General features: G+C 39.6%; 1 protein-coding gene across 1 annotated transcript in view; it reads left to right on the top strand.

Moving 5' to 3' along the window:
- The window catches only part of LOC149155125 (damage-control phosphatase At2g17340-like), a 313,880-nt gene that overhangs the window by 73,043 nt on the left and 227,726 nt on the right, over positions 1-13,111 (top strand). The window lies entirely within an intron of this gene.

Genomic DNA, 13,111 nt, shown 5'->3' with positions numbered 1-13,111 from the left:
GTTTGACCAGGGTCATTCACAAAGGTGCCAACATACTCCTGGAGAACTTCATCCATCACCCGTTCTGTCTTGGCATTGACAATATTCTCTAGGTCCTTCAGTTCCTTCAGGGTGTTCTCAGAATGCCTTTTGTTATGCTTAGAAATAAAACCAGACACCTCTCTACAGAATTTTGCATGGGAAGAGCTGTCTGAAGCTAGATTCTTACCTTTCTCCTTTGCTGTTGGTTTACTTAGGTTTCTCCTTGTTACAGCATAAGAAATAGTAGTTTGTTGATCTCTTTTGTCAGGTTGGCCAAGTCTTCCACTGTTCTCTCTGCTAGGGTATTCTCTGAACAGACTACCTCCTGAACCTGTCACTCCTTGTTCTATGGCTCGGCATCTCACAAAGTCTTCTCCTTCTGTGGCAGAGACTTCAGGTTCTCCAATCGGGTATGGGCAACCTCAATACCTAATGGATTGGGTAGCAGCAATGGTGTATGCCCAACAGACTCAGCTCTTCCATAAACCACTACCTTTCAGAATGATAAGATGAAAACTCAGGCTCCAATATTGCTTTAAAAACCCTACTGGGTCTCTTTCTGTCTCTTCATTCTACTTGGTCAATCATAAATACAAGAGATGGCCTGTAACACAGCCTCTTTTATCATGCTTATGGATTCAATGAGGGGTGAGGATTGCCTATCAAGGCGATCTCCCATTTGGGAACCATGAGCTGACTATTGTGAAAGCCAATGTTTGTGATGGAATATATCCTCGCTGTAATCTGAGCTACCAGCTCAACCTTAAAGGTTGAAATTCCTTCTAACTGAAATCACGAAGAAATGCGTGAATTTGGTCAACCGATCAACAACTACATAAATGCAATGTCGGCCCTGTGCCTTTGGTAGACCTATGATTAAATAAATCGACACTCTCCCAGTTATGTTTTGGAATGGGCAAAGGCTGCAATAAACCTGCAGTATGAGTATGCTCTGACTTGTTCTGTTGACAAGTCATACACTCCCTCACATGTCATGTCATCCTTGAGGCCCTTCCATGAGAATCTCTCTCTAATCTGCCTTTAAGTTTTAAAGTACCCCGTGTTCCCTGCCAAATGTGTATCATGAGTATCCCTCATAATCTTCTCCTTAAGTGTGGACTCAGGGACTAAATATATTCTGTCCTTGTAGAAGATAATGTCATCCACCACTCTGTACCTGTCATCCTGAATGTGACCATCCATCAACTCACAAGCAAACTTATTCTTGGAATATTCCACCAGCAGGTGTGATTTCCAATCAGCTGAAATCTTCATAAGGGGACATGCTGCCGTTTTTTTGGAAAAGGCATGAGCAGCAATATTTTTCTTGCACTTCATGTTAATTTTTTATGAGGGCTATATTGTTCTTTGATGTAGATAATTGCATCATCATTTACATATCACATTCACCCTATAACATCTTAACATTATTAGCAATTATGTAGAAAGAACAATAACATCAACATTGCAACGGAACATAAAAGAACAATAGAAGAAAAACATGCACAAAGGGGACACTAGGATTTTGGTCAGAGACCAGGGCAAAACCCCACAAAGGGGGAAAACCCATCCAAATTCTTCTTCTATTAGATATTCATCAATTGTTCAGCTGAGATACAAAGTACAATAATCATGAGACATCATCATCAAACACATCAGGCCTCCTAGGGCCAACCAGAGTTAGTTCACAACTTCGTTTGTGAACTGAACAAAGCTAATCCAAAAGAGTTGCTATCATATCTGCCATATTTGTCATAGAAGCACTGTCATCATCGCCAGAGCAACATTGTCAACACTGAATCATAACCAAGGTCACTGTAGCATATGAATATAAGAGCAAGATTATTGTCACATTAGGTCACTGCCAAGTCATACGGTTATTGTCATGATCGTGTATATAGATCACTATCCTGTATCAAAGTCTCTGTCATAAGGTTACTGACATAATACTAGTGTTCCACGGGGTTGCATCCCCCTACCTGGGGGTCGAGTTTCCTAGCTCTGTCGCACTCCGGGGACTTGGGGATGACTGGGGGTTGTTTCCCCATGCTCCCAAAAAGTAGGGTACGCATGAAAACTTGTAAGGGGGCGTTTCCTCGATTTTCGGGGTCGAATCCTCCAAATGGGCTCATTTCCTAGGCGAAAGGGGTTGTGTGGGGTCTTTTCCCTAGAAAAAAATCATATTTTTTTCCACATATAGGAATTGGTCCACATATAGCTTCATCCACTCTATCAAGAGGAACAAGCTTACCTCTAAAAGGGTTGAGAAGTTAGTTGCTGTGCACAGTGCCCTACGTCTTGAGCATAGGAAGACACTTGAGTATTTGAAGAGACTGGCAACACGATGGGATGTTGATCCAGAGGATGATGCACAAGTAGATATGGAGGAGAGACTTTATGAGACACGGATGGGGTTGGTTGGTGTGCCACTTAGCATATTTGAGAATGCAAGTGATTCTGATTCAGATGGTGACATGGTTGATCCTGATTTATTCATGCAACCACTGGATGCAGAGACTAGCGGGGCATTACCTTGAGCAATTATGCTCATTTATGATTATCATTTGTTATGTTCTTATGTTGTTAACTTATATGCTTTTCTGTTTCATACTTCAGTTGTAGACTTCAATTTATTTTGAATTTTGATATATGATATATTAGACTTGAGTCTTGACTCTATAAAAATTTGACTCTTGATATATCAGACTTGACTTTTATTTCAATATTCAGTATTCATAGTTGGAACTTCAATATGGTTTAAACTTTAAACTTTAAACATTTATTTTCATTGTACATTGTTAGTAGTTACACTATACAATTACAAATTTACATGAATGATGCATGATTATATGATATCATGCTTTTCATTTTAAATTTGTTTCAGACTTCAGTTACATGATTCATCGATTTATCATTTATCCTTCATGATGTAAGTGTTATCTATTATATAATGATAAAGACAATTACATTATAAATATTAAAATTTCAATGATATATCATATATTTTTATATTTATAAGTTTTTAAGACTTGATGTCACCCCATGTTTCCTAAAAATTGGTGGGGAGCTTTTGCATATGCCGTTCCTGCATATTCCCGCTCCCTCGCCCCCACGTCCTGGAAACTTTGTGGAACATTGCATAATACTCTCTTGACACATCAAATGTTGTTACTGTCGTCAAGAGTAACTTATCATCAAGTTTACTGATATGCATCATTTATGGTCATTGTCATATGAAGGTTCCTATCATGACATATACACATATATATGTGTGTCCAGGTCAAGATCATGGTCAAGTCTCCTCACTGTTATATGGATTAAGATCAAGTCATAGTCCAAGTCTAAGTCAATGTCATATATGTTTTAGTCACTGTACGAGGTATTCCAGTCACTATCCAAGACAATGTCCAACATATTTTAGGGCATTGTTATACTGTAAATCACTATCTTATGATGAAAATGGTCACCATCCTATCACAATGTGAGCACATACCTCAGAGTGAAAAATATATAGAATGATGATGCCACTATGATGTGTAATGATTCCTTTGTTTATGAATGTGATACGTCAGGTCTTGTATGCAATGGCTCTGAAAATTACTATGCCTCTGGAAATATATGTGATGCCTTTGGAAATTACAATGCCTCTGTTTATGTATGTGATGCCTTTGGAAACTACGATGCCTCTGTTTATGTATGTGATGCCTCTGGTCATGTATGCGATCCCTTTGGAAATTAGATATGAGCTTCAAGAAAGAGCGAGCCATATTTATAAATCACCGAATCACAAATACAAGTCATCAAAGCCATATATGAACCACAAAAGTCATTAAAGTTAAACTCGAGCCTCTGTATAATGTTTTCTGCAAAGATAATTGCGAGCTTTAGAGAGGATACAAGCTACCACATATAAGCGAACCAATGCGAGCCAATAGAACATTCAAAATCACAGAGATATGTGAGATGCTTGTGTGTCCAAATGAGGCATATCAATAGGGTTTTTTATAGTGATTTCCATGAGCGAAAGGGCACGACTCATGGGTGAGCTGACTTGATGTCTCTTGAGGCTGATACATAATTTTGGAGGGAAATAATTAAATTTAAATCACTCATAATAATATTTTCTCTGACCATGTTAATTTAATAATCCTTTGACCAAATTTAAATTCTCTTTTGGTATGACGGGCTTTCATTTGGGGCAGTAGGGTTTCCCAAGGGGAAATTTGTCCCATAGTTGCCCAAATTTAAACACTTCATATACTCAATGCCAAAGTCATAAGCTTGTATCTTGCTCCCCCATTTTTGTTGCCTCTCATTCAGATCATTGTGTTCTAGGAAGTGACGCAAACTTTTGAGGTTAGTTCTAACAACAAATCTACTGCCGACCAAATATTGTTTGAACTTTGCCAAAGCATGCATAATGGCGAGTGATTCCTTGTCGTAGATTGAGTAGAGCCTCTTTGTTTCCCTGAGCTTTCGACTCTCAAATGCTATCGAATGTTTGTTCTGCATCAAGACAACTCCTATACCCTCTCTCGAAGCATCACACTAAAGCACAAAGGGTTGAGTGAAATCAAGAAGTGCCGATACTGGACAAGTGCTCATCACTTCCTTGAGCTTGTCGAATGCCTTTTGACCTTCGTCTGTCCACTTAAATGCCCCTTTCTTCGTAAGGTCTATTAATGGTGCACCCAATTACGAAAAATTCTATGTTGCAGGAAGTGCCCCCCAAGGTGGCGTGTACTCGTACCTGAAACGCTGTCGAAACGTGACCAAAACGTGACTGAAATACCTTGGTGGTGTTTCCTAATTTGGAAACGCCACCAAAAGGTTGCCGGAACGTTTCGGGGGCGTTTCGGCCCAAATCTGCCCTATTTCTACCCAATTTTGCCTTGTTTCCTTGACTTTTTTGCTTTTGCGGGCTCACTCAAGCACCCAAGAAGGTTGTGGGGCCCTTCTATGGCCAAAATAAATTTAATATAACACTCAATTTTATCTCTAATCACTCCACAAACTAATTTATCTCTAATCAATCCACACTCTAGTTCTGCTAAAAAAACAACTTGTTCTATTTTTGTTAATGAAGATGAAGATTAGGATTATAAGATATGTAATTGCATTTGTCATTAGCTCATGTTATATTTCATTTCCAACATATATAGCCATGTATAAAGGTTGATTTTGGATGTAAAGCCTCGTGTATAAAGGTTGATTTTCAAATCTTGGATGTACAACCTCATTTATAAAGGATAATTTTGGATTTTGAATCATGTAATCATCTATGCGAGTTAACATAGATTGAGTTTTCCTTCTAAAATGTCATTTATGTGTCTCATTCTTTTTTCTTCTTGCAAGATGCATTATTAACTTATTTGTAAAAAAAATACGTATATATATATATATATATAGATGATGTTTCTATTTGGGGGGGGTCACGTTTCTAGCCGTACCCGTTTCAGAAACTTATAGATGTTTCAACGTTTCGTGCAACTTAGCGAAAACCCCTTAACAAAGTGCCTATAATAGTTGCATAACCCAAAGAATCCTCGCAATTTTGTAAGGGTCCTAGGTGGTGGCGAATCCAATATGGCCTGGATATTCTTCTGATGTACCTGCTACCCCTGTGCATTGAACACATGGCCTAAATATATAATCTCTATTAGATTGTATTCACATTTTGACACCTTGGCATACAATGAATGCTCCCCCATAATACCCAATATCTCATCTAAATGCCTCAAGTGATCCTCCCATGTCCTATTGTATATAAGGAGATCATCAAAGAACACCAACAAAAACTTCTGCAATTGCTTGTTGAAGATGTGGTTCATGCAAGATTGGAAAGTGGCAGGTGCATTGGTCAACCCAAATGGCATGACCAAGAACGTGTAGAGCTTGTAATGACCCCTGAAGGTGGTCTTCTGAACATCTTGCTCCTTGACCTTGATTTAGTGATATCTAGATCGAAGATCAGTCTTCGAGAAGTACTCTGTCCCATGCAACTTGTCCAACAACTCGTCGGTCCTGGGAATGGGATACTTGTTTTTGATTGTTTTCTTATTCAGAGATCAATAGTCAATACACATCCTCATAGTGTCATCCTTCTTCTTAACCAAGACTATTGAAGAAGCGAATGGACTAGGGCTGTGTCTGATATGTACTATCTCTAACAACTCCTTGATTGCCTTCTTTATCTCATCTTTGAACTTCTTCAGGTGCTTATATGGAGTAGTTATTATGGGTTTGGTCCCTTCTTCTAACTCAATGGTGTGCTCGAAGCCTCTGTCAGGAGGCCTCCCTGAAGTGATCTCCAAAAAACCTAGTCATGTTTGCTCAACAATCACTGAATGTCTACATGATAATGATGGTTGCTATATGAAGGTTTCTGTGATGTAATCAAACACTCTGTTGCCCACGATACATCACCATGCTTGAATATGCTTTCCATTCGCTTGGCTGTAACAATATTAGGGGCACCATTGGACATGCCCCTCAAAACTACCCTCTTACCATCTGCTGTAGTGAATTCCATCTCCATTGTTTGGTAGTTCTTCGAGTGTTTCCCTATAGAATAAAGCCACTGAACACCAAATATGACATTAGTGTCTGCCAATTCAACCACATAGAAGTCATCAGTCATAGCTACCCATCATCAACTCCAATCACGGAACCCTGTTTTTGCATGTCATACCATACCCATCAGCCACCACAACCTCTAATCCCACAAAGTATTTTATGGGAATGCCTCTCCTGGCCACTAGATCTGCGTCAATGAAGTTGTGGGTTGCCCTACCATCAATCAAGACAGTGACACGTTGTCCCTATATTACTCCCCTGACCCTGTAAGTGTGATATTTAAGGATGCCTAATAAAGCGGCTATAGTTCCACCCTTAGTCTCCACACTTGGCTGCTCATCACCTGTACCGCAATGCTCATTGTGCTAAGCTTATCCTACCTCCTCTTCCTCATCACTATCTAAGAGCACCTCTCTGTAATGCACCTTGCCCTTTCCCCATGCACCTGTGACCCGGTCCCTAAGGCTCATTATAACTAAAGCAAAGTTTCTTCCTTCTTAGTTCCTTCTGAGTCTCATCGTCCAATTTGTTTTTCTTGCTCCACTCCTTTTGGAAGGGTTTCTTGTATTTGTTTTTCTGAGGAAGGAAGGGTTTGGGAGAAAATTTATTCTTTGATACAATGTCCTCCATGTCTCGGGTTCTGATGCTAACATCCTGTAGAGATTTTGGTTTGAAGGCCTTAACCCAACACATCTGTCACCATGACTGCGAGCCTATGAAATTCTGAAATGTAAGCATTTGTTGTACCTGTCTATTTGAGTTGTGCCAACTCTCTGAAATGCATCTTTGGGTCCTTTTTATCAATCAGGCAATTAGTCTCTGTGTAAAGTCCAAGTATGAGGTAATGCTAGAATCCCCCAAGGTGACTAGCCCATGATACCACCACTCATGAGCCTCTCCCTCCAAATGAAATGTAGCAAATTTGATGGCCTTTGTCTCCAACATAGGGTTGAGTTGGAAATATGTGTCCAACTTTTGAACCCATGCTTTGGTAGTGCATTTGGATGAACCATCAAAGGAAGGGATGGACAATTTCCCCAACTTCTGTGGAAGATCAAAATTCTGTGAGCCCCCCGTTGTACTCTCTTGGCCTATTCCTGTATTTAATAGTACAAAATCCTGTAAGGACATGGCTGCATGAAATTCTTCACCAAGAGCCTCATATTCCTTCAAATAATCAAAGAACGCTTCACTTTGTCTTTGTTGTCCCTGATTTCCTGCTGGTTGTTCTTCCAAGAATTGAGATAAGAGAGATTTAGGAGATGCTCTACTCATTGTCTGAGGGTTATTCTGAACTAGGATATGGTGTTGCTCCCTTCAATATGGTTCCAATTGTTACCATTTGACCTTCTTGAACCACTGTTTCCGTCATTGTTTTGGTTCCCTTGATCATTTGCTATAAGCTGGGTGATAAGATGAATCAACTATTGTTGCCACCTTGCAAAGTCTTTTAGAATATTCATAGTGCTTCCCCCGAGCTGTTCATTCTTGTCCCCCATGTCTTCCTCTTCTTTTGATTCTAAGTGAAGATTGTTATCACCCTTTCTTTGTCTCTTGTAGGTGATGTATTCCTTGTCCTCCAGAGACATCAAGATACCATGCGCTCATAGGTTGGTAGGAAAACCGTCGCTCTAATAGCAATGTAAAATCATCTCTTTATAGACAAGCAACTCAACCAATATACCCAATGTTGGAAATAATACTGAGAGAGGGGGGTGAATCAGTATTAGCAAGTCAATAATATTTCATTTCCATAATCATATTCATATACGCTACTTCTGTTAATTAAACTTGCGTGTATACGCAACTGTATGTAAGGCAACTAGCGTATGCTCTTCAAACTTATAACTTAGTTAATTCATCATATGTTGATCTTTGATCTGTGCATTAGAACCATATAAATAGTAACCAGGTGCAATAAAACAAAACAGACAATCACACACATGAACACAAGATATAAGGTGGAAACCCAATGTGGGTGAAAACCACCTGCTGCAATCGTCTCTATCTTTTTTTAATAAGAAACTTCTTTTTACAATTTTTGTATTAGTGCAGACTTATACCAGTACGCAGGCTTCTACCTGCAGAAGGCTACAACCTTCTCTCGTTCTCCAGCTTCTCTTGGAAGGGAGCTACAACCCCCTAGCTCTTGTACTAGCTGTTGTGTTTACTAGTACGTAGGTGCAGGCCTACAGAAGGCTACAACCTTCTCTTTTCTTCCAGGGACCACGTTTCATAAATTTTCAGACTAGATCCATCAATAACATCAATCAACCATCAATTATATCTGCATCAACCAATCTCCTTTGCACCAACCAAAACTGAATCAATCAATCACTTCTTAGAACACTGTAACCAGAATACAGTGACAGTAACCAGAACCCAAGCTAGAACCCAGAACACTGCAACAGCAAACAGAAGTAGCTAAAGCATATTTTATTAGGTATATGCTACTTCAATGTATCGAACCTGCGTAGATACGCCATTATCTCAAGGCGAACCTGTGTATACGTTGTTTTAATATGCAAAACCAGCGTGTATACGTGCCTTTGCTAAAATGAACCTGCATACAGATCTGTGAATGATAATTTAAACTTTACAACAATTCCAGACGTCAGTTATACCCAGATCATGATATTTACAGATGACAACATGCGCCAGTCATTCAGATAAAAGATCAAAAACCACACAAAGATACTTCTCTTCAAGCCTTAAGATCTTGACCAATTAATAGATCTTATCCTTCATCAAGCGCTAAGATTCATCCTTGATTCAGGTCCAGCTATGCACCATAACCCAATAACCTGTATTTTGGATCTTTCTCTTCATTAGATATTCAATTCTTGAGTGCCTTTGCCTAATGATCTTCTCCTCCTTTTATAGTTTTAAGCTTTACTCAATACCATGGTCCAAAACCACTTAGAACCAATACCTTGGACCAAATACCTGGGGTTGACACTTCGGACAAGATACCTTGGACCAATACCATGGATCAAAATACCATGGACCAAATACCACGGACCAAAACTAAGTTTTCCAACATTTATGCGCCTTTCATTTCGTGAAAGTGCGTGTGTACGCTATACACGCCTTTTGGTCTGTGAATCCGCGTGTACACATGGCTTGGTCAATGGGGAACCTGCGTATACCTTTCTTTCTTCATTCTGTGAGTCTGAATTGTGATCTGTCATCTGAGTGAGTTGCCATCAAGGACAACACCTGTGTCATAGTGCCAAATATATATCATAATGCCAACAATCTCCCCCTTTGGACTTGATGGCAACCCCAAGTCACTCTCCCCCTTTGTCATCAAGGGAAAAGGGTTATGCTCCCCATAAGTACATGCTGAATGCTCCCCCTAGATATAAGCAAGGTCTGCAAAAAGATGTTCTAAAAAGATCATAAATGACCTTCCTCTCACCAATGACTCATACATACATCCATCTTCCAACCAAGTGGGGATATACCAAGATTGACTCATCCACCCAACCAAGTGGGGATATACCAAATGTTTATACATGTCAAAACAAGAACATTACATCATCCATCCCATGCATAGTGGGGAAACAAAATAAGTCGTTTTATGACCTTGACATTAAAAGATATACATGACATAGAGACCAAATATCTGAAACAAGACCATGATAGTTATCAGCAACTATCATCAGTAGCATCTGTTAATCACCATCCAGACCAGCAACCATGATCTCCCCCTGAACCTCTTCCACCTGAATAAAAAAACAACTGTGAATTTGCACCAAAATCTTCTAAGATAATGCCAACAATGCATTACTATAAATATATGCTCCCCCTGAACTTGTGCCAGATGATCACTATCAGACTCCTTTCATCCACTGTTTTTCTTCAAACCAACATATACGCGACTGTATCCATAGCAACCGGCGTATGTACGCAGATACGCTTCATGAAACTCGCGTACAACCACTTTTCTCTGAAATAGATGAGTTTTCGCAGCAAGATGATGCATCAACTACTCCCAGCTTTTGTCTGAGATATTCAAATGTATCTCTGGGCAGTGGTTTGGTGAATATATCAGCAACCTATTCTTTGGAGGGAACATACTCCAATTTGAGCTTTTGTTCAAGCACTTGTTCACATAGAAAATGATATTTGATGGATAAGTGCTTGGTTTTGGAATGCACGATAGGATTCTTTGAAATACTGATTGCACTTGTATTATCACATAGAATGGAGATGGGTGGAGTACATGTGATTTGAATGTCTTGCAATGTTTGCATCATCCAAAGGAGTTGTGTGCAGCAAGATGCAGCGGCCACATATTCTGCTTCAGTTGTAGATAATGCAATGGAATTTTGTTTCTTGTTGAACCAAGACACAAATTTGGAACCCATATAGAATGCACCACCACTAGTGATCTTTTTGTCATCAATGCTTCCTGCCCAATCTGCATCTGTATATGCATGAAGTGTAAGATCTGTATCTCTAGGATACCATAAACCAAAATTCTGTGTTCCTTGAAGATATTTGAAAATCCTTTTGACTGCCTGAAGGTGTGATTCCTTTGGATTGGCTTGGAATCTTCCAACTATTCCCACTGCATGCATGATGTCTGGTCGAGTACCTGTTAGATAAAGCAAACTGCCAATCATGGATCTGTAGGTTGGTTGATGTACTGTTGCTGATTCATCATTTGAGCTAAGACTGCATCCTGTTACCATAGGGGTACATACTAGTTTAGAATCTTCCATGTTGTATTTTTTCAAGATATGCTTGAGATACTTGGTTTGTGATAGAAAAATACCATCTTTATTTTGTTGAACTTGTAGGCCAAGAAAATATGTGAGCTCACCAAACAGGGACATTTCAAATTCTTGCTGCATTACCAAAGCAAAGTTTTGACTCATGGCTTCTTCATTGCTACCAAAAATGATATCATCAACATACACAACAAGTATTAGCAATTTATCATTATCAATCTTTGTATATAGATTGCTATCAACTGATTCTTTTGAAAAACCTTGTTGATGGAGGTATTTGTTGTTAGGATATTCCGACACATAGGAAATAGTTAAGTTCAACTTGGTCTAGTATAGAGTTAGGTAAAGTGTGTTTCTTTACCGTTGTACATTTTGTAACTTACAATCCGACGGTCACGATATGTAGTGATCCGACGGTTCACTCTCTCCTCGGTATTACCGACACTTGATCCGTGGCTTGACACCCGATTGGTCCATGAGTTCTATTTAAAGCGCATGGAGGGTCATTGTTCGGGTAATCCGTGCATGAGAGAAGCTTATGTAAATTTTCATTCTTTGATTAATAAATTGCTTGTAGTAGCCACGTTGGCGCAGGCCGTGGACTGTTTCCCTCTTTGAGGGTTTTAACCACATCAAAAATACTGGTGTATTGATCTGTGATCTGGTTGTGAGCGGTGTCCTTTTAGTGTTCTTTCTGAGGAACTTACCCTGTAAATTCCTACATGGTATCAGAGCTATTTGAGGGCCGCGTCCGTTGGTGATCCAAATCTGAAGTTGGTAGAACTGCATCCGACTGCCGTTTCCTAGATCTGCTGTTTCTGACTGCTTTCGGGCCGAGAGGACTGCTCTGTTGTGTTCGGAGCATCTGTTCCAGTGAGGAACCCCTTTCGTTTCACGCGAAAAGGTTTCCGGTAGCCCTAGCTGCGTCATTTTTAAGATCTGGAGGTATACAGTCTTTATTTGCAGTTTACTGTTATTTTCTCTCTGCTTATTTCGGTTTCGGTTTATTTAGCTTTTTTTTAACCGGATCTATACCTTTCATTTCTGCGTATGCTCTTTGCCCTGCGACTCTGTGCGATCTGGGCAAATCAGAAACAGAAAGGAAGGATTTTTCTCATGCGTATGCTCTTTTCCCTGCACCTTAGTGTGATCTCGGAAAATCAGAAACATTGAGAAAAATATTTAGTTTTTCGGCTAAAGCTAACTTTGAGCCGCAAGGTTCATTTTTGAAAATATCTAGTTTTTTGGCTAAAGCTAACTTCGAGCCATAAGGTTCGTTTTCTTTGCATGTCCGTGTTGGGTTTTGTGTTTTGTGTTTTGTAGGGAAAAAGAGCTTTCTCAAGGCAAGCACGCAAACCAAGGCCCCCCCCCCTCTCTCTCTCTCAAATTTTTTGTATAGATCAATTGGTTCAAAGCTATTTTAAGAGAGTAGAGGTCTTGGGTTCAAGTCTCCATTTTGTGGGGGCGGATTTTTTCATTCCCGCACATTCGCGCACTTTGCCGGCAACTTCAACAATTTTTTTTCAAAAAGCCATAACTTCTTCATCCGGAAGCCTTTTTCAGAGCCATTTTTTTTAAAACAGCCTAATTTTTCGAGATCTATCCATTGGAACACTTACTTTCAGCATCTTCAGCTTCAGTTTTTTTAAAAATGGAAAGTCCATGCCAAGTCATTCTTGACAGCACTAACTACTTCCAATGGATATCCTACATGGAAGATTTACTTAGAAGTAAAGGTCTCTACAAAATAGCCACAGGCCAAGAGAAGAAACCAA

Source organism: Pinus tabuliformis, chromosome 9 (assembly GCF_031772625.1).
Source record: "Pinus tabuliformis cultivar Carrire ecotype Pingquan chromosome 9, CPIR1, whole genome shotgun sequence".
Classification (NCBI taxonomy): domain Eukaryota; kingdom Viridiplantae; phylum Streptophyta; class Pinopsida; order Pinales; family Pinaceae; genus Pinus; species Pinus tabuliformis.
Note: the sequence above shows the minus strand (reverse complement) of the source record. Positions and strands in the feature narration are given on the sequence as shown.